This window comes from Mesoplodon mirus, assembly GCF_964341445.2.
Source record: "Mesoplodon mirus genome assembly, chromosome: 10".
Lineage (NCBI taxonomy): Eukaryota > Metazoa > Chordata > Mammalia > Artiodactyla > Ziphiidae > Mesoplodon > Mesoplodon mirus.
Genome location: NC_138986.1, coordinates 41,937,360 through 41,963,860, shown reverse-complemented (window position 1 = coordinate 41,963,860; position 26,501 = coordinate 41,937,360). Strand labels below are relative to the sequence as shown.

The following is a 26,501-nucleotide window of genomic DNA, read 5'->3' as shown; positions in this document are numbered from 1 at the left end:
CACAAACTCGAGAGTCTAAAAGAAAGGGAGGGGCAGGAAAAGATGAAGATAAACCAGAAAACAAAAGAATGGCCACACGAAGCAAGTAGGCTGAGGCAGTTTTCTGACCCACTTCTAGGTGTCTTTATTTCCCTCTTAGCCCAGAGGGAATGGCTTTCTGAATAAGACGAGCGGAAACTTTCAGGGGAAAGGCAATTGGAAACGCCTGGCTTAGGTGACATGCGTAATGAGAAGGCATTTCCTTACAGCAGTTTCTGATAAGGACGTACTTTCACCTGCTGTCTGTTTACTGCTCCTTCAAAGGAAAGCTCTGGTTGCCCTACTGAGTTCTAAGCTTCAGGTATCCTCGCTGTCTTTTCTTGCCCCTGCTAACCAAAGAAAGAGAGAAGCTCTGCATGTCCCTGTTCTGGAATTATTTTTTCTAATCTAGTTTGGGCAGTGAACTTGCTTTCTCAACATCCTGTTCTTGGCCTTTACATCTCAGTCTGAAACAAGAGCTACTGTATTGTGTATTTGAAAGTTGCAAAGAGAGTAATTCTTAAAAGTTCTCATTGAAAGAAAAAATTTTTGTAACTATATGTGGTGATGTGGATGTTAAATAGACTTAGTGTGGAGATCATTTCACAGTATATACATATATAAATATTATGTTGTACACCTGAAACTAATATAATATTATATGTCAATTATATCTCAATTAAAAATTAATGAGGGCTTCCTTGGTGGCGCAGTGGTTGAGAGTCCGCCTGCTGATGCAGGGGACACGGGTTCGTGCCCCGGTCCGGGAAGATCCCACATGCCATGGAGCAGCTGGGCCCATGAGCCATGGCCGCTGAGCCTGCTTGTCCGGAGCCTGCACTCCGCAACGGGAGAGGCCACAACAGTGAGAGGCCCGTGTACCGCAAAAAAAAAAAAATAATAATTAAAATAAAATAAAATAAAATAAAAAATTAAAGAAAGAAAAGAAAAATAATTTTTTTTTTGGCTGCTCCGCACGGCTTGCAGGATCTTAGTTCCCCAACCAGGGCAGTGAAAGCGCCAAGTTCTAACTACTGGACCGCCAGGGAATTCCCAAGAAAATTAATTTTTAAAAAACAGACAAATAAGCATAAATTGTTCATGTTTGCCAAAGTAGCTGCTCATTTTAAATGGTATCACCATAGACTATCTTTAAAATTTACTGAACACAGGTTTTCCATAATTATTAATTGACCGGCTCCCTGAGAGTAATGTTCATTTTCAATGATTATAACCATTCTTTTCTCCTAACAGTCACAGAGATAAAAATTAACATCCTGGGATATATACATATATTATATATATATATGTATACATATTTGTAGATTTTTTTCTCAGTCAAAATTCGGCATCACAGTTTGGTTTGGAAAGTAAGTTTGTAAGAATTTCATGGAGTGTAAAGAGACCCTCCTGTCCTAAATTACAGTGTAGGTCTTTGGACGGAGTTGCTTTGCCTGAGAGAAACAAACAAATGCTTAAGGCTAATAGCACTTAAAACATTCCATACAACACCTGTAAATTTATTCTCACATGTTCTGTTCTTTCACGTAGACGGGGAACACCTGTTGGCTGGAGGCTCCTATCAGAGCCAGATAGCGTGTAAACAAACGTTACAATTTGTATTATTTTCATCTCCTTCAGTAACTGAACCTTGATCACCTAATTTGTGTCAAGTGGCTTCAGGAGGCTGCAGGCAGGCGGGGAATGTGTGCAAAGGTCTATCAGAGCCTGGAGACTTCCTAGAAGTACAAAGTCAGTGGGAGGGATAAGCTGCCACTCGACTACTCTTGTTGTACATCAGTTCAGTTTCCCTTCTGTTTTTTATTTGTTTGTTTGTTTGTTTGTTTGTTTTTTTTGCGGTATGTGGGCCTCGCGCTGTTGTGGCCTCTCCCGTTGCGGAGCACAGGCTCCGGACGCGCAGGCTCAACGGCCATGGCTCACGGGCCCAGCCGCTCCACGGCATGTGGGATCTTCCCAGACCGGGGCACGAACCCGTGTCCCCTGCATCGGCAGGCGGGCTCCCAACCACTGCGCCACCAGGGAAGCCCCCCTTCTGTTTTTAAAGTGGCCTCAGGGAATGGGACATGTGTGTTTACTGGAAAGAACAAGGACTTGAGGGCCCAAAACACCAGGCCTGATTCTCTGTTCAATCACATAATAGCAGCAACCTTGGGCCGATCAATTAATCTCCAGTTCTCTCACCTGTACAGTATAAGTTAACATCTAGAGATTTTGCATGAGTTGGATCAGTGTCATGGGGGGGCGGCTCTTGGAATCAGATTAGTTAGGGTTCAAATTCTGGCTCAACCATGGATTTGCTGCGTGAATCTGGTCAAGTTGCTTAAAGTCTTTAAAGCCTCAGTTTCCTCAATATATGCAATATTCATACAAATGATTCCTATCTTATTGGGTAGTTGTGCCAAGCAAATGAGATTATCCTTAGAATGTAGCATAGTGCCTGGCACATAGCAAGTGTTCAAATGAATGTTAGCTGTTATTATAGGAAGCACCACTCACAATAAATTATTTCTGGTTCTCCTAACCAGGTTGCAGATTAATAGGATAGGAGGCAGCTGTGTTAGACGTGCCCAAAGGCAGACTCTTTTCTACACAAAGCACTTCATTCTCTTTTTCCTTTTTTCTCCTTTCAAGATTGTTCTGGTACACATTAGCAAAATGCCTTGGGGGAAGGGAGCCTAGAAAGGCTTTAAGTGTAAGTATTTCCTTCACAGGGAAATCCATGTGCTTTCAGAAGAAGCTGGGTCTTGGAAAGAGGCCAGTTAGATTAAGTGCTTAAGACTGTAAATAAAGCACAAAAGAAGAGACTTTGTGAGTCCAGATTTAAGATAGATCATTAATATCTTCATTAACGTTTTTCTTTAAGTACTTTTTAAAAAATATGAATTGTGGTTGGTTTAGAGGTTGAATTTTATTTAAGAGGTAATTGTGTAGGTGTTTCAAACTATAGAATAATGTCCCTTTTGGTAGTAATTAAATTTTTAGCTTTGGAAAAATGTTCAGAGTTCAGATAATTAGCGTGAAGTTTTAGGTTGAGACCATGGCCTTGCCCCACTGCTGACCCCAGGCAGACGCCCGCTCCTACCAGCCTTGCCTGAGCCCTCTCTGGGTTCTCAGGAGATTCTGCAACTTCCTTACTTTGTGGGAGCATCCTCAGTGCTCAGCAAACACATCTAGGACTGGGTGTCATCTTTACTGTCTGTGTGCAGCAGCATTTCCCATCACAGGCCGATTCTGATGTTCATTCTGTGTTAGGAAAAGATGGACAGATTTATGATTTTCACTATAATGACTTCTGCAGAGTTTTGCCATTTTTTAACTCTCCCACTTTTCCTTTTTGTAAAATGACTTTCTCATCCCCAGACATACTAAATGAATATAAAAGTGATATATCATGGTTACCAGGGACTGGTGGGGAATAGGGAGTTATTGTTTAATGGTACAGAGTTTGTTTGGGATGACAAAAAATTCCTGTAAATGGCTAGTGGTGATGTTTACACAACACTGAATGTACTTAATGCCAATGAATCAGACACTTAAAAATGGTAAATTTTATGTTGTGTGTGTTTTAGCATGATAAAAAAAGAAGTGCTATTTCAACATCACAGTTTCATCAATTTATATAGACAATATTTTCTAGTTGGAGAGTATCAGGTGGCCCAGGTTTTAACGGGCTGCCATTTGGAGATAGAAACCAATAAAATGCTGCCTTCTTTAGGTAGCAGGGACCCTACTAAGGTGACCAGAATGCTGTGCTCCCTTATTAGCATATTAATTCATTGCATAGAATTAGATGCTTTGAAAGTACTTGAAGGTTTGCCATTTTTAGAAATTCTAAGCACCCTCCTTTCAATGTCATCACTTAAAGGCAGGGTTTTCACAAATGGCTTAGTTGTCAAGAGAAGGATAGGTGAAAAAGACACATCTTCTCACTTGTGAGTCAGTTCTCAACCTCTCATTCCAGTTAATGAAGGTTTTGATTGGCACTATCCCATACCAGGATTTAATTGGGACCTTTATATTTTAAAAGCAAATTAATTCTCCTGGAAAAACATTAAAATGTTTTTGAACTTCTGGTGCTTGAAAAATATTGGTAAAATCATCTCCTAACACAGGAATGGATTATTTTCTATTTTTCAGAGGAGGGTGACTAGACTAAAGATAGGGAAAGGTGTCTTCACGTGACTGCAGGAAGAGTTGTGCCTATGGAACTGTGGTTTCTTCTCTCCCTCTCCTGGTTTCCTTCTTCTCTCTCTCTGTCCTCGACCTTTGCTTTGGTATCTATTTCTCTCTTACTCACACAGGCACAGTGTTATAATAATCAAACTTTACATTTGTCCAGCATTCTTTTCTCGCCATTCGTTCCTGAAACCAGCCTGTAAGGTAGAGGGTGATTAAGGCAAATAGTATTGCCATTTTACAGACTTTTTAAAATGAGATACAGAAAGGATAAGTGACACACAGCTAGGTGTGGGAAGATGCAGTCCTAAAACCTGTCTTGTGGCTCCAGTCTAATCCTGGTTCCATAGCTGTAGCCCAGATTCTAGGGAGCATGCAGTCCACGGTGGGGACAGGGACATAGCACCACCAGACATACGGCTCCAGTGACTTTGACAACAGGCAGGTGGGGTGCTCAGCACAGTCATCATTAAGCTCCCCTGAAGATCCTCCCAGGAGCTCCCATCCTGGCTGCTGATCAGCTCCCATCCATCCATCCATCTGTCCATTCATCCATCCATCCTTCTGTCCAGAATGAAGGGGAGTATAGGAGGTATTCAGTTGGGGGAGGGCAAGAGGCACATATGCCCTCTGGATTCTGGAGCCTCCTCTTAAAGGCTAAATTGGCAACTGAGTTCAGCCATTTTTGTCCAGATAGCTGGTGATATGTCACAATAAGATTATTTCTCGAAGATAAATTCAATTGTCATATTGAATTATTATCCCGTTAATTCTAGCTACACAGATACTGCATTTATATATTTATTTATTTTATTTTTTTGGCTGCATTGGGTCTTCATTGCTGCGTGGGCCTTCTCTACTTGCAGAGAGCGGGGGCTACTCTTCACTGCGGTGTGCCGGCTTCTTGTTGCAGTGGCTTCTCTTGTTGCAGAGCACAGGCTCTAGGGCACAGGCTCAGTAGTTGTGGCACACGGGCTTAGTTGCTCCGCGGCATGTGGGATCCTCCCGGACCAGGGCTCGAACCCGTGTCCCCTGCATTGGCAGGTGGATTCTTAACCACTGTGCCACCAGGGAAGCCCAGGGTAACAATTTAAAAACATGTTTCCAGTTCCCTTCCCTCAAAGAATCAATTTAGTTATGTAAAAATGCAAAAGATTAACAAAATCACCTTATATTATGATTAATTGATACCTGTCATGCTGGATTGTTATAACTTAAGAACACTTCACCAGCTTCCCAAATCAAATCTGTAGTTTCCCTTTTTATTGTATTTAAAAAAGAAGCCTGAAAGAAAACTTTCAATGTGCACCAAACACATTTCTAGCTTTTATTCTCCATTGCTATTTGCAGTTACCCAGAGAGGGAAAGCACTGTAAGAAAAATACCACCCAGAAAGATCTCACTCAGGTCACAATTCACATAATTTTTCCTAAGATGCCCAACTGTGACAAGCAAAAGCCAATTCAAAGATAGATCTTTGGGGCAACCTCTGGTAGCTGAGAAGAGTCAGGAGCTGTGTCCAGACTCAGAAGGCCAGTGATCTTTGAGGCTTTTTTAAATGGCCATTACTAAATTTTTCCATTCACCATTGAAAGTGTATCCAGATCAGGAAAGCAGGAGGGAGTGGAAAGAATTTGGAATCACAAGACTTGGATCTGAGTCAGAGCTCCGTCATTTACCAGTTTTGTGAACCTATGTCTAGCTGGTCAGTTTCCACAGAGCTGAAGTTCAATCTGGAATTTCTCATTGGAGATAAGAGGCAATGTCAAAACTAGAGGGGTATATGATTCCATTTATCTGATCTGTCCAGAAAAGGCCACTTTATAGAGACAGAAAGTAGATTAGTGGTTGCCTGGGGTTGGGGATGGGAGTGGGGATTAATTGTAAATGGACAGAAAAGGTCTTAGTGGGGTGATGAAATGTCCTAAAACTGGATTGTGGTGATAGTGGCACAACACAGTAAATTTACTAAAAACCATTGCAATGTATATTAAAAATGAGTGAATTTTGTGGTCTGTAAATTATACCTCAATAAAGGTGTTTTAAAAAAACAACAGGAGGGAAAAGCAGAGTGGATAACTTATAAATGTAGGTACAGAGCTAGGAAGCCTGGGTAACTGGGTAGAAGGAAAGGTGAATGTGGAGCTCGGATGGAGGTGAGCAGGAAAAATGCCTAGGACAGCTGCTGCAGTTTGGAACTTATTTTGTCCACTTTCCATTGTCCATAGCTCATGCCCAGGTGGGTGGCCTGAGGTCCGCAGGCTAGAGGCAGAAAGGACACTGCTTCCCGGCTCAGATTCCTATTGCAGGTAGAGGCAGGGCTTCCATGAACTCTAAACGGAAAGTCTGACCATTCAGGGGCATTTCTGATGGAGGGAAGACCATTAAAGCAGACAACTTGATGCAGTTGCATCAAAATGACCCTCTGGAAATATAAAGACTGTGTTTTCTTCATAACTTTTCTCCATCACAGGTAATTCAGTTTGGTTGGGGAATAAGATGAGATTAAGGAATGGGCTGGGGAGAGACTATCTATCTTTTATATTACTTACTAATAGAAAACTTGAAAGTGGAAGGATTTACAAAATTACCAGAAGAAAGTTCAGGAGAATATCTATGTAGAGTTGGGTAGAGAGAAATTTGTTAGGAATAACACCCAAACCAGAACTCTGAAAGAGGTGATAAATGGATTTGGTTAGTTTAATAAAATAAAATAAGAAGAGAAAGAAAAAGGAAAAGAAAAAATAAGACACAGATGACATACTAGCAAATAACGGTATATTATACATACCAAACAGGTACATATCCTCAATGTAACAGACACTTACAAACCAGAGAAAAACGGGCAAAGGATGGGTACAGATAATTCACGAGAGGAAAAATAAATGAAGAGATACAATCTGTCAACATCTGAAACAGCATTTAACCTGGCTACTAACTGACAAATGTTATTAAGAAAACAATGAGTTATTTTTCACCTATGAGATTAGTAAAGATTAAGAAGACCGATGTTGATTATCTTCAGTGCTCTGGTAAATTGGTACAGCGTTCTGGGGAGTAATTTGGCACTACACTTCAAATGTAAATATGGATACCTTTTGGCCCATTCCATTTTTGGGAATTACTTTATGTTAATTAGAATGTGTGAAAAGATATATACATTAGGATGTTCACGACTGAGGTACTCATAACGGCAAAAAAATAGAAAGGTTCTCAAATGCCCTTCAACAGGGATTTCGTTAGTATTGTACATCTATTCAATGCAATATATGCAGTAATTAAAAATGAATGTGGGGCTTCCCTGGTGGCGCAGTGGTTGAGAGTCCGCCTGCCGATGCAGGGGACACGGGTTCATGCCCCAGTCCGGGAAGATCCCACATGCCGCGGAGCGGCTGGGCCCGTGAGCCATGGCCGCTGAGCCTGTGCATCCGGAGCCTGTGCTCCACAACGGGAGAGGCCACAACAGTGAGAGGCCTGTGTACCGCAAAAAAAAAAAAAAAAAAAAGAAAAAAAAATGAATGTGATCTATATTTGGGGTCATGGAGGAAATGTTTACATTGTGTTGCTAAGTAAAAAATATCAGGGTCATAATAGCATAGATGATATGATTACATTTTTGTTTAAAATAATAGTGTGTGTGCCTGTGTGATGGATGTGAAGCGGCACCGCCCAGATGCCCCTTCAAAAGAGGACTTGTTGCTGTCAGCGCAGTCAGGAACTAACCCAGCTGCAGGGCTACCTCTCCCAATGTCCTGCCCTCCCAAGCATGGAGGGTGGGTACTTCCTGATGGAGGTAAGGGTATAAGGACGGTCATTTTAACTCAACAGAGAGCAATTCTGCTGGGCTATTTTCACCCCAGAGCTTCCTGTCAGGTCAGCCAAGGTCGCAACACACCTCGAGTTATCTCTCTACCTGTTTCTGCTTTCATCCCCTTCTTTCCACAGGTGTTGACCCCAAGGACAGTTCTTAGGAAACGTCTTGCACAATAAACTCCATCTCAGAATCTGCTTCCCAGAAAACCCAAACCAGTGATTTTTATACCTATCCAGTGAACAAATTCTGGAAAAAATATTCAAGTATTTTGCACTGGATGGTTTGTAATGTCATAATTTTGGCATTGTCTGATTCTTTTAAAATGGCTATTTGTTATTTTTGTCATTAGATGAAGATAATATCACAGTTTTTCATTCTGGAAAATAAAAAGAAAAATTAGTAGCTTGGTGTTATTCTGGTCAAGATGACCAAATCTAAGTATCCATATCGAAATGGCAGCATCCAAGCCACCTGGTGTGCAGCCTTCTGAATGGGGAGGTGAGCTGTTCTGAACACCCTTCTGGCCCACACCCTTCCTATTGCTCTAGGTCTTGGTTCTGGTAGGAGTTTTGGCATGTCTTCCACCAGGTTGTCAAAACATTGTTGAGGTTGCCTATGAAGTGTACGATGCAATTTGGGAGGGACTGTGGGGATCCACTGAAGATGATGTGCACCCACATAGATAGCAGTAGATGTACACAGAATGCCCCATGCTCATAAACTCTCAAGCCTCCAGGGAGTGTCTCCTTTTTCATCATGAGCAGGTGGAACATGTGCGCTGGGAAGGGAGCCAAATGGTATCTGCCACTCAGATTCCTTAGCTTAGAGCCTTGAACTGTTTGGCAAATACCTCATACTGCCTATACCAGAAGAATCTGTCTACTAGTGTCCCTCTGAGTGTCTTATGGCCTTTCCAGATTTTGGCCATATCTTGTGGCCATGTTGAAGAATGTAGGGAAACTACAGGGTTAAAAGCCATTGCTGCTGAGAACAAAGTATTTTGCTTGGCTCACACAGTCTTAGGAAATGGTGAATTAGCTATCAATTGTAGCAGAGATCATGAGTGGTTCCCGCAAATCCATTCTCCCCTAAATACAAAACCCAAGTTTTGCTGGCACATGACTATCCAGCAAAAGACTACATTGCACAGGCTCCCTTGCAGCTAGATGTGATTAAATGAGTAAACTGTTGCCCATAGGGTGTGAGCAGAATCAAAGTTCCAGGTCACCTCCTTAAAGGAAGCACTTTCTCATTTCCCGCTTCCTGCTAGCCAGGATGCAGATCCAGCAGATATGGTGGTGAACCATATCCCACATGGACCAGGGCAAGACCTGGATGAATAGGCCACAAGCCTTGGTCCCTGCTACAATGAAACTCCAGAACCTCATAGCATCCCTTGACCACTTACTCTTGTACTGTTACATAAGAGAGAAATACACTTTTTATTTAAGCCTCTGAATTTTTGGAAGGGGGAAATGCAAACACCAGTCATTGTTTTTATACTATACTTTTCTAACCCTATTATAGTGTTTACTATACTAATGTAATTGCTTGTTTCCTTCTTTGTCTCCTTCTCTAGATTCTTTCTTTCTTTCTGGACTACTAGCATAGAAGTGGCATTCCCTAAATGTTTTCTAAATGCATGAGCAATGGAATGCTGAGGAAGATTTGTGGAAAAGGAAAGCTGGAGAACTAAATACAAACTTTAATTTCACAATTTCATATAACCAAAGTGTCTCCAGGCCTCTCTAGCCTGGGGGGACAACTAGAATCCCATCAACACATGGGGACAAAAATTATGAATGCATAAGTACTCACAGCTTTCCCTTCCTTACCCCTGGAGGAACATTCTAGTGTTTCCTGCTTAGCATTCTACCACATCATCCCGATCCTGATGAAAATTCACACCCATCCTTCAGATCAGATTAATCCATATGAGGAGCACCACTAAGAGGGAAGTTTTGTCTCAGAAAAGGCTGAGAAAGGGAAGCGGGGAGCAGGAGGCCTGAGTGAGAGAGTGGGAGCTGGGGAGGAAGGGGAAAGGAGATTCAGTGAGTGAGACTGCAGACTGTAAACTGCATTTCCTTTTGAATGTCACTTGAGAGACACCAGGAAAGACCAGAATTAATGTGATTTTCTTGGCTGGTCTCTGCTCTCTGACAACAACACCATAGAAGAAGACAGGGCAGGACACTGGGATTTTTCCCCCAACAACATTAACAGCTCCAGTTTCACTGGCTTTTAGCCCATCTCTTCATGAAGGGCCTCAGCCTGTTCCCTAGTTCACAATTTTTTTTCTGAGAGTCCTAGATGTTTTCTCTCTTGTAGCCATGAATTCCAACCGTCATTGTGATGCTGGCCGCTCCTGAAGTCACAGGAAGGCAACCCGTATCCTCCGTGACTGCCACAGCTATCCCCGGGAAAGCCCACGTCTCTGCCCACGGCATGGTCTTCACATGCTCCAAACATCTTCTGTCCTGGTCCCCTGGTCTTTGAGATTAACCAAGGAACTGGTGTCTGAATTACAAGTCCTTCTCATCTTAATTTTTCTCCCAGATGCATATGAAAAAATGAAAAGTTCTTGGAATTCCCTTGTGATCCACCGCAGGGGGCACAGGTTCGATCCCTGGTCCAGGAGCTAAGATCCCATATGCCGTGTGGTGCAGCCAAAAAAAAAAATTTTTTTTTAAATTCTTCCTTTCTTCTTCAGCCGAAAAAACCATCATGCAATTCAAACCCTTGTGGTCCTAGCCCCCAGTGCAAAACACATGTCAGAATCAAGCTGCCTCAAGCTTGGACCTGGCATTAATCAAACTAACCTGCAGCACAATGCAATGAGTTTGAAGTCCTCGCCAGCTCTTCAGTCATAGACTAAACACCTGGAAGGTAACACACTTGAGCTGTGGTGCAGTGCAGGCGGGCAAACCACAGCTGCCAATACTGGGACTCCTGGGGTCCACGTGCATCGGGAGGAGGGTTGACAAAACTACTAGTGGAATTCCTCAGTCTGCTGGACTCATAGTACAAAGATATAGCTGAAAGTGGTTTCTGAGCTTTATTAAGCATTATTATGTAAATAAGCCAGAAACCTACAGCCAGATGACTGAATTTCGAATATTCAGGAAACTGAATTGATTATAAACAAGACTACTGACTTATAAAAATGCACTTTGTTCTTGATGTTTGACAAATATAATTTTGCTCCAGTTGTTTAAGACACAGCTTCTCATGGTTGGTGAGGAAACAAATCTGTTCTGAATGTGCAAAGCAGTGACAATGCATAACATGGGGCCTTTGGGCAGTGACCACATGGTTCACTTCTGCTGACAAGTGAGATCCCTGCTAGACAAAAGAGTGAAGAGGCACAGGAGTTATTGGAATTTGTTTTACCAAGGGAGAATTAAGGAATATTTACCAAATGGGTTTTCTGTGTATCCATATTTACTAGCAAAATCCCAGTGTGAATAAGGCCATAAAAGCAGTCATTTATTCAGTAGTCCATGTGAGGCACTGTGCTGAGTCCTGATACTAAAACAGAATATTTAAAATAACTGTCGGGACTTCCCTGGTGGCGCAGTGGTTAAGAATCCGCCTGCCAGTGCAGCGGACATGGGTTCGAACCCTGGTCCGGGAAGATCCCACATGCCATGGAGCAACTAAGCCCGTGTACCACAACTACTGAGCCTGCGCTCTAGAGCCCACGAGCCACAACTACTGAAGCCCGCGCGCCTAGAGCCCGTGCTCCGCAACAAGAGAAGCCACCGCAATGAGAAGCCCGCGCACTGCAACGAAGAGTAGCCCCGGCTCGCTGCAACTAGAGAAAGCCCGTGTGCAACAACGAAGACCCAACACAGCCAAAAATAAATAAATAAACAAACAAACAAAAAAAGCCTGTTGTAATGTGTGGCCACCTTATGTAGAGTACAGAAAGCCTGTAGCTATTTGCAGCTCCCAGCATTGCAAAAGCCGTGCAAAAAATACAAAGTAAAAAGAATGTCTATATGTGCATAACTGAGTCACTTTGCTGTACAGCAGAGAGTGGCACAACATTGTAAATCAACTATACTTCAATCTAAAAGAATAAAAAACAAAAAATGTAAAGGAAAACACACACAGGCACGCGAGCGTGCACACACACACACACGCCAGTGCTTTATGGGGATGGAGAAGGAAGCTAAGTTTCCCTCTAATTAAATGATATATCTCTAACCTTTTAGATATTTGAAAGCTAATTTAAGCTCTGAAGAAAAGGTACGTCTCATCTATTGGGTCATCTTTGGGATGTTCCCAGGTGACTGCGGATACCAGATGTAATCACTGAAGTGTCAGCATTTTTGTTCTCCTTTTCTGCAGTGATACAGAGAGCTCCATTGTCTAGTCTCTCAGGCGGCTCTTGCTGGCAGATTCCATGTAAAATCACAGAGGGCAAGTCTCCTTCGCTGGGGATAGGGACGCCGGGGGTGGAGCTCCCCTCTGCCGAGAGGGCCCCTCGCCGGGCCCCAGGTGCTGGGAGGAGACAGAGCTGGGGGCCCAGCACTGGGGCAGAGCTCAGGCTCGGCGCCGGCGGCGGGGCAGGACCCCCAAGCCTCCCAGTGTCCCTAGGCCAGCCAAACCTCTGTGTCTGTGCTGAAAATCCAGCCTGGAGAAGCTCCTCTCGGGTGACACCTAGCGATGACTGAAGGAAACGGAATTCTGGGCAACGGGAAAGAACTTGAGTAGAATGAAAGTAAGGGTTGTCTCCCCTCTGGGTGCATTTCTGGGGTGTCTTGGGTGTGCTCTAGGCGGGGTGGGCAGGTGTTAGGGACAGGAAGGAAGCACTGACAACTCTTCTCGGGAGCCTGAGAAAAATCCAATGAGATTTCTACCTCACAGGATGAAACAACAAAAACGAAATATTTCAGATGGATTTTTTTATATGTAAACAAATAAGACCACAAGGAAATAAAATAAGAGAATTTCTCAGTAAAAAAAAAAAAAAAAAAAAGACTGTTGGGCAGAGCTGCAAAAACATTTAGGAGCCCCAACAGTACTTTTTGACTGATTAGAGGTGGAAAGCAAGGGAGAAGGAAGTGTTAGGGCTGAGAACCAGGTCTCTGGCCTCGCAGATCTGGGGCTCCTGCATCCTTCTCTCTGAAGTGAAAGCAAGGAGGACATTGCCTGAATCACCCATCTCTCACCCCCCACCTGCCCTGGCTGCTCTGTCATCAAACTCTCAAACAAGGCAGCCCCTGAATTCCTTACTATGACAATTACTTCATTTTGCGGCAAAATTTTTTTTTTTTTTTTTTTGGCTCTGTTGGGTCTTCGTTTCCATGTGAGGGCTTTCTCCAGTTGCGGCAAGCATGGGCCGCTCCTCATCGCGGTGCGCGGGCCTCTCAGTTGCACCTCTCCCGTTGCGGAGCACAGGCTCCAGACGCACAGGCTCAGTACTTGTGACTCACTGGCCTAGTCACTCTGCGGCATGTGGGATCTTCCCGGACCGGGGCACGAACCTGCGTCCCCTGCATTGATAGGCGGATTCTTAACCACTACGCCACCAGGGAAGCCCTGCGGCAAATACTGAAAATACTTTTGAACCAAAACGTAGGATACCAGATCCCTGGGTGGTCTAAAAGTGGAGGCAGGGCTGTGCCTCCATATAAGGGTGTAAGGTCCTCAAGGTGGTTCCGTTTTTAGGACTCCAAAGGGTGTGCTCCGAGGTAGGACCTGAAATGCTGGAAGCTCTTTGGTGGCGTGTGTTCCAGGTCCTCAAGTCATTACGAGAACCATGTCTGACCTCACAAATGCACGTTGATAAGACGATTTATCTGGATAAATCTCAGGATTCCAGAATCTCCAAATGTGGCCTCTGAAGGAATTCTTTTTCCAAAACCATTTTTCATCTCATAAAGTCCAAAGAAACTCAGAAGGGACTATCTTATTTCTTTCCTTTGCATTAACTAGGGGAAAAAAAAGTCCCTAATGCATTTCCTTTCAATAGGCTAAAATCCCATTTCCAAGCTAATTGGAAATTGCATGGACCAAAACATCAGTCCAGGCCCTTTAGCCAAGATGGGATCAGTAGGTGCCGAGTCCCCACAGCCAAGGTACTATGACCGGTGCAGGCGGCGGTTTCCAAACTAGGATGTAAGGGAGCAATAATCATCTCTCCCTCTATTCTCAGGCAATTGAGAGCTATGTTATTTAAGGTTCCATGGGAAGTTATCAATTATATTGCTTAAATTAATAAATTATTAGGGCTTCCCTGGTGGCGCAGTGGTTGAGAGTCTGCCTGCCGATGCAGGGAACACAGGTTCGTGCCCCAGTCCGGGAAGATCCCACATGCCGTGGAGCGGCTAGGCCCGTGAGCCATGGCCGCTGAGCCTGTGTGTCCTGAGACTGCGCTCTGCAACGGGAGAGGCCACAGCAGTGAGAGGCCCGCATACCGCAAAAAAAATAATAATAATAAAATAAAATAAACTAATAAATTTTTAAACACCTCCCATCTAATCACACTGTCTTCTTTTGAGTTCTGCCTCTGGCTGTGTCTTATTTGTTGGGGGATAGAGGGTAATTCTCTGTGTCATTTCTACATGCATTGTAACAACTCTTGTCCCAGACCGTCTTTCCAAGGATATTGTACACAAAAAAAGCCTTGGAGGATAGAGATAGAGTCTCTTTCAGGGGCTGAGGGCAGATTTGTTTTCTGGCAAGGATAATAAAGGTCATGTCTGTCTCTGGAACAAAGGTTGGGCAGGTTTGCTAAGAGCCCACTATAAGATCAGAGGTTTTCTAAGCTCACATTTCCTCAGCTTTGACATAAATCCACTGTGTGCATAGCACCCGCCTGTGCCCACCTCGGCATCACCCCCATGGGACTCGGGGCTCAAGAGGAAGCCATGAGAATGTGAAGCTCACACTGCCTGCTGTGCTGCGAATAATAACGCCCTTTGTCTCGGACCAGGGGATGTCAATGCCAGCATCAATGAAGCTGTGACTGGCTCACTTGTTAGCCTCCAAAGAGGGTAAAAATTTCAGATTCCTCACGATATTGACATCATTTTGTCTTGTCATCTCTTTGGGTCATCATTTGACTTGAAGTTGGGGGAAATGCTGGTGAGGTTGTGATAAGGACAACAAAAACAAATTAAGTAGCTAATGGGAGTTTAACGCTGCTCTCACCAGGGTCCTGCTAGCCTCCTACTGTCTTTACTCTTTCCTTGGCTCCCAGCAAAGTGAGCATCAGGCCAGTGCCCTGCGGGGCACACCCTGAGTTCTACAGTGTAGTGAGTGCCTCTGTATACCAACCACTCGGCAATCCATGATCTGTTTCTTACAACAGTTTTGTAAGTTAGGAAGTATCCCTGACCTGAGGCTGAGAAGGATTAAGAAACTTGTCCAGGGCTCCACTGGTGGCGCAGTGGTTGAGAGTCCACCTGCCGATGCAGGGGACACGGGTTCGTGCCCCGGTACGGGAAGATCCCACGTGCCGCAGAGCGGCTGGGCCCGTGAGCCATGGCCGCTGAGCCTGCGCGTCCGGAGCCTGTGCTCCGCAACAGGAGAGGCCACAACAGTGAGAGGCCCACATACCACACACACAAAAAAAAGAAACTTGTCCAATATCACAGAACCTAGCGATAGAGGCAAGATTCCTACCTGTATTTATCGGGTAGCAAAGCTCACACTCCTCCCACCACAAGCCCCTGCCGGCCCACTTATGCAAATGAAGTTTCCAGGGAAAACGGAAAATGTTGCAGTGGTTATGTTGGCCTGTTTGCTGAACTTCCTCTCCTCAAGTGACCACCACTACCCCATTTCCTGATTTGCTGCCCTATTTTATTTGATCTCTATTACTGCCAATCCACAGCAGTTCCTCCGCCCTTTTCCCATTAGCATCTCTTCTTGAATGTAGAGATATTAATGGTATTTTTTCACAACTGATTTAGAAATCTGTGTGTGTGGAAATGGGCTGAGAAAGACTGAGTTATGCGTGGTCTAAGACAACAATGACAGGAAGTATAAGTTGAACTGACCCTTGAGAGCAATGAGAAAGTAATCCATGACCTCAGCTTCCAGTCCGAGGGGTTCAATACGCATCCGCCGGAAGCCTGAGTTGGGAGCTCACGTCTCCACGTCTTCTCCGTGGGGGCCCGTTTGAGGGATGGCTGCCGTCCAGCTCTGTATCTCCCGGAAATGAGGCTTCGATTCCTTACAGTGTTAACTTTAAAGGAAAGGCACATCAATGTTTCTTGAAAGGGGAAGAATGTTTGAAAAAAAGCTGAATGAAAAGATAGAAAACTCCACAGCCCGCTTTCATTTTCAGTCCCCCGGCACCAGCCTCCGCAAATGTACTGGCTGCGAAATTCCCTGTGGTCTGTGAGCAGGTGGTGGAACATCCAGATTTCCAGGCTCCTCTGTTTTCCTCGAATTCACCAAACTTCTCAGCCCTGGGAATGCCTTGGGGCGCAGAAAATTTGAAAACAAACGTGTGTTTACAAATTCACCCTCACCACCAGTTGTAATATTACTGTATTTTCCCAGTAGAATTTTTATTCACTGCTGCCTTCAGGATAGTGCCAAGGGCAAACACACTCTAAAATATATCAAGGGGACTTCCCTGGTGGCGCAGTGGTTGGGACTCTGCCTGCCAATGCAGGGGACATGGGTTCCAGCCCTAGCCCGGGAAGATCCCACATCCTGCAGAGCAACTAAGCCCGTGAGCCACAACTATTGAACCCGTGTGCCACAACTGCTGAAGCCCGCTCGCCTAGAGCCTGTGCACCGCAACAGGAGAAGCCACCGCAATGAGAAGCCCGTGCACCACAACAAAGAGTAGCCCTGGCTCGCCACAACTAAAGAAAGACCATGGGCAGCAACGTAGACCCAACACAGCCAAAAATAAATAAATAAAATTTTTTTAAAAAGCCATTTGGGGGGCTTCCCTGGTGGTGCCGTGGTTGGGAATCTGTCTGCTAATGCAGGGGACACGGGTTCGAGCCTTGGTCCTGGAAGATCCCACATGCCACAGAGCAACTCAGCCCGTGCGCCGCAACTACTGAGCCTGTGCTCTAGAGCCCGCAAGCCACAACTCCTGAAGCCCGCTCACCTAGAGCCCGTGCTCCGCAATAAGAGAAGCCACCGCAATGAGAAGCCTGCACACCACAATGAAGAGTAGCCCCGCTCGTGGCAACTAGAGAAAGCCCGCGCGCAGCAACGAAGACCCAACGCAGCCAAAAATAAAGAAAAAAGTAAATAAATTTATAAAAAAAAAAAAAAAAAAAGAAGCCATCTGGAGAGACAGAGATGCAAAAGACCAGAGACTATAAGAGGAATAGAGAGATGGTTTCTAAACACTGGGGAATGAAAAATATTGCTACATGGGAATAACTGGATTGATCCCAATCGCTGAGGCTAATCAAGAAGGCCCAGTGCCGGACAAGAAATTTGAAAATTCTTTTCTTTCTACTTGGATGTTTCTTCTTACTCAACAGTTCTCATTCCATTCAGGCCATATAGCCTGGGTTTTCTGACTGGTGAGGGAGTAAAATAAAGAGAGCAATGATGAGAAGGAAGACGGGGAACAGGCCTGGCCTGGGAGGGGACACCCAAGGCCGGCTCCTAAAACAAAAGAAAAGTCAAGAATGAGTGCAGCTTTGAGTCTGTTTACCAATAGCCTATGGCCACTTCTACACACAGTCAAACCCACCACAGGCCATTGCTCTGGTTGATGTAAATCACCATCACTGTACGTCTCCTCACTCTGAATGACGCTGCCAAGCCATACGATGGCAGAGCAGTAGCTTCTCTCATAGCCCAAAATCATTAGGGGTGTGTGTGTGTGTGTGCGCACATGTACATGCTCACATGTGGCCAAAACGTAGAAGTGAGAAATCCCCAGCCCAGTCAGATATGGCCTTCAGTGTTATTTTATTTTTGCTTGTGGAACAAGGTTTATTTCTTGTTTATGTTTTAAATTTGGGTTTTTTGCTTTCGTTTTGGTGTGAAAAATGTGACACAGCTTTTAAAGTAATAGTATCTTAAGACGAGGTATGACATGTCATGAAAGTTGGGTATGACCCTAATATGACTGTGTATTTCTTTCTAATACATATATTTCTGCCTGTGTCTCTGGGCCTGGGCACATCTTGCTCTGCTTTTGTTCCTGCATCACTTCTTTTAAACTGTCTCTATTTGTCTATTTCCATCTGTCTCCTCTGTGTTTGCCTCTTTTTCCCACACTTTTCTTTCTTCCCATTCATTTATTCAAAGTTACATTAAATGGCAACCACTGTATATTGTTTCTAAGAATTATCAAATTCCTCTTCCCCGCAACTCTGAATCAAGTAGCTTTTTCACGCAGGTACTTCAGTTGATCTTTGAAAGTTCAGTGCCCTTGAGAAAAAAAATGTTCTTGACTATTTCCCTGACCCGGGATGGAGTTTTCCAGAAACATCCATCATGTCAAACCTATATTGATATACACAGAATGCTGATGCCTTTCAAGGCTAGTGAGAAATAAGTCGGTAAAAGGAGAACCCAGACTCTCAGGTGCAGAGAGGAACGAGACAATGTAAAAATGAAAATACATGTAAAAATGAGACATTTAATTATACTCTCTGATTTTAAACTTTGAAACATGAAACGCATAGCTCTATAAAGCATGGAGCAGGAACTGAAAATGTGACAACCTGGTCAAAGTTTGAATTTTTCCAAATCTACAAACAAGGCTTTTTGATCTTAAAACGATTCAGACCTGTGACTGGGACGTTCCCTCATTTATTTCTCAGAAAACAGACCTCCGAAGGGCCTGAGGCTACAAAGCCTCCAGAATCCTGACACCAGTGAGATCTTCAGAGCCAGCCGGTACCACCTAGCAGGCAGTCAGTACTGAATACACGCGGGTTGAAATTCATTAGAGAAAAAATAAGTATGCTGGAAATAAGTTTTACCCTGGAATATACTATTGCACTTTCTAAGAATCTCTCGATTGCCTATAATTGCTGGAAGGCCTCATGTTTCACACCAATAATTCCAGTATTAGTGGGAAACTCAGAAGACATGAGGAAAGACTGAATTCATTATTAATGAAGGACTGCCGCCCTCTGAGGAAACACAGTGCACTTAACGCCCAGCTTACCTCATCTTTGGTCAATAAATCCATGCTCTCTAATTGTTAACGGCATCCCTTGGAGGCTCCCTGGAGAGGATGACAGCCAATTAACAAGCACACTTTGGCCTTGATTAAGCTGCCTTTTCCTGTCTGTGATATTACCCCAATATCAATGGAGACGGCTGATGCTTTATTTTACTCCGATTACAGAACTGAATTCCAAGTTAATTCTTTTAAAACACGATCCAATTAAAGCTTTTATTGTCTAATGAAATGCATATATTTTTTATATTAAATGAGAAGGGGAATTCACTTGCAAGATTAATTTCTTTTTTGCCTCCCCCTTTTCCCTCTCCTTCTTAACTCATGGTCTATGAGGGTATTAGTTTCCTAGGGCTGCTGTAACTAAGTGCCACAGACTGGGTGGCTGAAACCCCAGAAATTTATTTTCTCAAAGTTCTGGAGGCTAGAAGTTTGAGATCAAAGTGTTGGCAGGATTGGTTTCTTCTGAGACCTCTCTCTTCGGCTTTTTGATGGCCATCTTCTCCCTGTGTCCTCACATCATCTGACCTTTGTCTGTGTCCAAATTTCCCCTTCTTATGAGGACACCGGTCAGATTGGATTAGGGTCCATCCTAATGGACTCATTTTAGCAAAATCACCTCTTTAAAGGCCATTTCTCCAAATATGGTCATATTCTGAGGTACCAGGGGTTAGGACTTCAACATATAAAATTTGAGGGGACTCAATTCAGCCTCTAACTGTGAGGATGTGGTGACATTTCCAGGGTCAGGCAGTAGAGTATATGGTTAGGGGCACTGCTTCCAGAGCCAGACCGTCTGGGTTCAGATCTCAGCTTTCCCACTTCCCCCTGTGTGACTCTGGGCAAGTCACTTAAGTTTTCTGCCCTTTAGTTCCTCCATCTGTAAAATGGGTTAATAATGATGCCTCCCTCAGGGGGTTTTTATGAAGAGTAAGTAAGTGCTTTATACATAGAAAGCTCTCTATAAATGTTTGCTACAATTATTTCAAGCTTTTTCCTTAAAATGCTTAAAGAGGGCTTGTATGTTTTCCTCATAAGGGAAATGAATGCTGTGTAAATGTACTATAAAAACGTGAGGAACATCTTGATCCCCACGGTGTCATGAATTGAGACGATGATTTTAAAATTTTCTTTTACATTCTTAATTTTATACTCAAAATATATAATGACTCTTGTGTTAGGGCATGAAATGGATTTGGGCCATATGTGGCAGATTTCAGTCAAGACTATACCCTCCCACTGTCTTCACCCCGGTCCTGTATCTTCTCCTCCATCCAAACCAAAGGCAGGTTTCAAGTGTGTGGCTTGTTCTACCTGAGCAAACCTGGTCCAAGATCAGGCTCTCCAAATTCAGATGCCTTCATTTTTACAGCAAAACCCTAATTCTGGACCAATATCCTTCTTTACTGCTATACACTGGTAGCTAAGTATTTCTGGAGAAAATCTCTGACCCCATGGGTAAGTTCTGCTAAAATATCATGATCTCCAGCCTCTCCTGGGCCTTCTGCACCACTGCATCTTTTCCTTATCCCTGGTCCTCATCATCTCCCATTCCCCTAGGGAGCTATTCCCCACTCTTACCTCTGCATCTAAGTCTTGTACTCAAAGCACACCTCTCTCTGGGCCCCTGATGACTTTTTTACCCTTCGCCAGGAACACAGTGGTTCTAGCAACACCAAACTGCTTAATTCCACACACACCACGTTGACTCTCCTCTGGGCCTTTGCTCTTGCACAGAAAACGCCTTCTTTTCCACCAGGCTCCTCTGCCTTTGTCTGACCTGCTTTTACTCTTAAGACTTGCCTCAAACATCGCATCCTCCGCTCTTAAGCCTTCGTCCGTCAGCAGCCCTGCCTCAGCTGAGCTGGTGCTTCCATCCCTCCCTGCACACGTCTCCAGCACTGTTCTTATGGCACTGCTCTACGATTTATCTGTTGATGGATCCATCTCTCCCAATAGACTGAGCTCCTTGCCGCCAGAAGTCCTGTGTGTTCATTACTGAATGTCACTGTCCAGCACAGTAGATGTTCCAAACGAGGCCTGTCTTTCCTCCAATACACAGGCTGTATTGAAATCACTTGTATGCTAAGCTCTTGAGGGACAGGGGTCAGACTTAACTGTTTTTCTTCTTTTGTCAATCAGGGTTCTTAGCTGTGAAGAACGAAACCCATCTGTGCTGATTTAAGTATGCAAGGATTTTGCTAAAAGGAATTGGGTAGCTTGCTGAACCAGTGGGAAAATCAGAAAGTAGGTATGAAAAAAGGAAACAAAAAGCAGCCAGGACCACACTCAAAATCACACCACCAAACCAGGCCACCTGATGTCCAGAATGCACTGTCTTCCCACTGGCACTGCCGACTGTTTCTGGAAATGACAGGCTGCTGCAGCATCTGCCCCAGGCCTCCCCCTTTGTGGATTATCCACCCCGCCCTACTTCCTGGCCTCTCTGGCTCCCAGGTGTACCAGGGTGCAAGCACCTGATTGGCTAAGCCTCAGTCAAAGTGCGCATGCTCAGAATGAAGGTGAGTAGCTGATGTTTTCAGCCTGGTCAGAGATGGTGAGGTAATTCCTCAAATAAGGAGGGTGGCTCAGATAATGGTGGCCAGACAACAACAAATATCTATTACAGATCCCTCAGACTTAGCACAGTCTGGCAAACAGTAAGTGCTAAGTAAAGGCAGATTAAAAAGTAAAGTATGAATGAATCGCCTCTAATTGTGTTTCCAGAAACCCACTTTTTTTATTGAATAAATTTGACATATAACATTGTGTAAATTTAAGGTATACAGTGTGTTACTTTGATACATTTATATATTGCAATATGATTCCCATTGTAGAGATATTCATCACACTACATAATTATAGTACAACACTGTTGTCTATATTCATTATACTGTGCATTAGATCTCTATGGCTTATGGCTTATTTGCTACTTGTTGCAAGTTTATACCCTTAAACAACATCAAACTTGTCCCTGCCCAGTCCCATCTCCTGGTAATAATTTTACTCTGTTTTTTACAAGGTTACCTTTTTTAGATTCCACATTTAAGTGAAATACAGTATTTGTCTTTCTCTGTCTGACTTGTCTCACTTAGCGTAATATGCTCAAGTAAACACAATGAAATATTATTCAGCCATGAGAAAGGAGCCTATCCTTCCATTTGCCCCAGAAACCCACTTTGCCAAAGGGGAGTCTCGACCTGGCCCTACAATCCATATTTTTGAGGAGAAGGAGATGGGAGGGAAAGGATGGGCGAAAAAACCATGAATATGTGTTAAATGTCTGGGATGTGCCAGGCACTGTGCAGACACTTTAGACACATCCCTACTAGCGATACAGTCCTTGCTAGATTGTAATGTGCAAGAGTGGTACCAACCACGTCTGTCTTACCATTTATCATATCCCCAGTGCCTAGCATGGTGCCTGGCACACAGTAAGTAGGTCCTTGAGAAATACTTGTTGGTGTTGAACAGTCCTACAAAGGTGAAACTGTGCCGTTTTGTTGATGTTCACATCAAGTACCCCTGGCAGTCACAAAGCTAGTGAGTAGCAGCTCTGTCTGGCACCCAACGCCATGCTCTTTCTATTGTCACACCTGCATGGACGCTAGAATCTGGATTGCCAAAATGCAGGCTATTGGGAGGAGTGGTGTTAGCATCATGGCAGAATAAGATGTCCCTTATTTTTTATCCCCCTTTAACATCTAAGATTTGGCCTCTATCCATGAACCAAAGTGCCTCTGGGAGCTATGAGATCCAGCACTATACGCCAAGGGACCCAGAGGCATCTCACCCAACGTGCATTGGGTAACAGGCAGACAGACCCTGGTATGGGCTGTGCAGCCAGCAGGAGCCTGTGAACCAGCTCCAACCCCTCTGGGCCACAGTCTGAGAGCACCTGGAAGATGCTGATTGGGGCAGATACCCATGGATGAGAGAGCCTTAGTAGAAGTTCAAGTTTCTAGAGGAGAAGTTCCAGCACTCTGTTGGCACAAAAAAATAAAAAATAAAAAAATACAAGTTTGGCTGTGTTGGAGTGGGTAAGAGGAACTCTGCCAAGTTCCTGCCCTCCAAGGCAGCCCAGCTTAGAGAAGGAAGAGCCCAGGGACCCCTCTGGCGGGGGACTGGAGGAGTGGTGAGTGAGCGTCTGGCTGTCCCAGCTATGCAGGACGCTGCTAAAGAAACCATCTCTCCAGAGCTGCAGCCAGAGTATTGAAGCAAGAGTTCCATGGTTAGGGGGAGGGAGGAGGTTGGGAAAGAGGCAGATAAGAATATCAGAGGGCATTAAAGGGACACGGTTCCTGCTGACTGTGTTCTAAACTCCAGCAGGAAGGCTGCTTATGAACTGCTGGGGAAACCTCACCAGAGGATCCCCCAACTGACTTGTGGGTACCCCTAACACGCTGAGGGCCAAACCCACACCTACTGTAAAGCTCCTACAAGAAAACAGTGGTTTCTGTAATGACCTATATGGGAAAAGAATCTAAAAAAGAGTGGACATATGTATAACTGATTCACTTTGCTGTACAGCAGAAACTAACACAACATTGTAAATCAACTATACTCCAATAAAAAAAAATTTTTAAATAGGAAAAAAGAAAAAAAAAACAGTGGGTAAGTTTCTTGACATAGGCCTTTGCAATTTTTTTGGATTTTACACCAAAAGCAAAAGCAACAAAAGCAAAAATAAGCAAGTGGGACCACATCAAACTAGAGAGCTTCTGCACGGCAAAAGAAACCATCAACAAAGTGAAAAGGCAACCTACCAAATGGGTAAAAATATTTGCAAATCATATTCCTGGTAAGGGGTTAATATCCAAAATATATTAAGAAATTCATACAACTCAATAGAAAAAAAAAACACAACTATTTAAAAATGGAGAAGCAGAATAAACATTTCTCCAAAGAGATACAAATGGCCAACAGGTACATGAAAAGATGCTCAATGTCACTAATCATCAGGAAAATGCAAATCAAAATCACAATGAGCTATCACTTCACATCTATTAGAATGGCTATCATCAAAAAAAAAAAAGAGAGAGATAACAAGTGTTGATAAGGATTTGGAGAAGAGGGAACCCTTGTGCACTGTTGTTGGGAATGTAAATTGGTGCAGTCACTATGGAAAACAGTATGGCGGTTCCTCAAAAAATTAAAAACAGAATTACCATATGATCCAGCAATTCCATTACTGGGTATATACCCAAAGGAAATAAAATAGGATCTGCACCACCATGTTCGATGCTGCATTATTCACAGTAGCTAAGATATGGAAACCACTTAAGAGTTTATCAATAGAGGAATAAAGAAGATGTACACATAAACAATGGGATATTATTCATCCACGAGAAAGGACATCCTGCCCTTTGCAACAACATGGATAAACCTCGAGGGCATTATGCTAAATGAAATAAGCCAGACCAAGAAAGACAAATATTGTAATGATATCACTTATATGTGCAATCTAAAAAAGCTGAACTCATAAAAACAAAGAGTAGAAAGGTAGTTACCAGGGGCTGGGGAGTGGAGGAAATGGGGAGATGTTGGTCAAAGGCTACAAACTTACAGTTAGAAGGCGAATAAGTTCTGGAAATCTAATGCACAGCACAGTGATTACAGTTAATAATACTGTATTAGATACTTGAAAGTTGCGAAGAGATTAGATCTTAATTGTTCTCACCACAAAAAAGAAATGATAATTATGTGATATGATGGAGGTACTGGCTAGCTCCACAGCAGTAATCACACACTATATAAATGTATCAAAACAACTGTTGTACACCTTAAACTTACCCTACGTAATATGTCAATTATACCTCAATGACAAAAAAATAATTCAGGCTATTGCTTGTGGGAGATTCTGGGCATTTTTTTAAAGCTTCTGATTAACAAAAATCTATCTGAGGACCTTGTGGATTGGAGTCTGACTCTCTGTCCCCGTCTCCCAAAGGAACCGCGTGATTGAATGTATACTCTTTCAGAGTATAGCTTCTATGAAACGGACTCTGACCTCATGGCGCAGAGGGTTTCAAAGCCCTGCTGCCGCCGGCTCTTCACGTACACATTATCAAAGTCTTCAGAAGATGGGGCGCCCGCTGAGGTGCTCCCACCCGCTCTGGTCCACCCCTCAGGTGGCCTGTGTGTCTGCTGCTGGAAGTGCCCGAGGAGGCTGATTGTGGAAGAAGTGTTTTCATCGTGAGAGTTGAATGCAGGCAGGTCTTCAGCTTCTGCTGGTGAGTTTAGGCATTCCAGCCTTTTCAGTTCCCCTGCCAGAGATCCCTCATGCCCCCTAGCGGTGTGAGCAGCAGACAGAACGGGCTGGCCTACATTCCCTTTCCAGGGGACTTGGCTCGTCAGAGCCACGTTTGTTCAAGGCAAGTAAGCACAGGAAACGGACAGACAAAAACCCCTTCCGGATGGTTATCTAGGGTCCCACGACTGAAAGCTTTTTAATGAGGAAAAGTCCTCCAGGAAAAAAAGTATTTGCACACATTTGATGGAAAATAAAAAGGGCCCTTTGGCTGGGCCGCACCTTGCCGTCCTCCGCGGCAGCCTTCTCAGTGTGTTCTACGTGGACGGTGCCCAGAGCCCAGCACAGGTGATGGCCCTCCTGGCGTGGCGAAGTACAACTGCCCTGGAGTGTTACTGCACCTTCTTAGGTGCTGAACCAGGGCGGAGGCGTGGAGGAGTCCCCTGCTTTGGATATGGAGCAGCTGCCCAGGTCTGCTTGTAGAGGAAAGGGACCTGCGCTCCGCCCAGCACTGTTGCCCTGGCTTAGTGCCCATAGGATAGGGCTGCCCACACGTTTCTTTCTGAAAGCACATGATGACTAAATGGGAGATGAGCCAACGCCCTCATGACTTTGGCCTTGCCCTGACACAGTCACATTGCTTTTGGGAGCTGTCATGATATAGTTGACGGGGCACTGGTTTTGAAATCAAACAGTGCCTCCTCCAGAAGCCATTTGTTAGCTGTGTGACCTTGAAAAATTAACACAGTCCCTCTGATCATGTTTCCATCTGTAAACAGGGTTAATGATACCTTTCTTACAGAATTGCTGCAAGAACTAAATATCTAGCTATCTATCATCTATCCATCTATCTATATCTCATACATATAGACTCACACACATACATGAAGTGTCTAATAGGATGCCTAGCACATAGCAGGTGCTCAATACCAGTCAGTTTCTTCATCTTCCCATATCGTCACAATCGTCCGCTCTCAGATCCCTCTGTGCCTGGGAGGAGAGCGGTCCATACACGTCATGAGGCAGGACCCCATCACCACCCCAGCATCTGCACATACGGCTCTTGCTCCAGAGAGGGGTGAACAACCAGA

General features: G+C 44.1%; 1 protein-coding gene across 1 annotated transcript in view; it reads right to left on the bottom strand.

Annotated features, from left to right (window-relative positions):
- LOC309810975 (DNA helicase MCM9-like) overlaps positions 1–26,501 on the bottom strand; it is a 133,250-nt gene that overhangs the window by 8,492 nt on the left and 98,257 nt on the right. The window contains exon 13 of the transcript XR_014295086.1: positions 3,175–3,282. The gene's annotated coding sequence lies outside the window, so the exon portion shown is untranslated. The remainder of the gene's footprint in view (positions 1–3,174; positions 3,283–26,501) is intronic.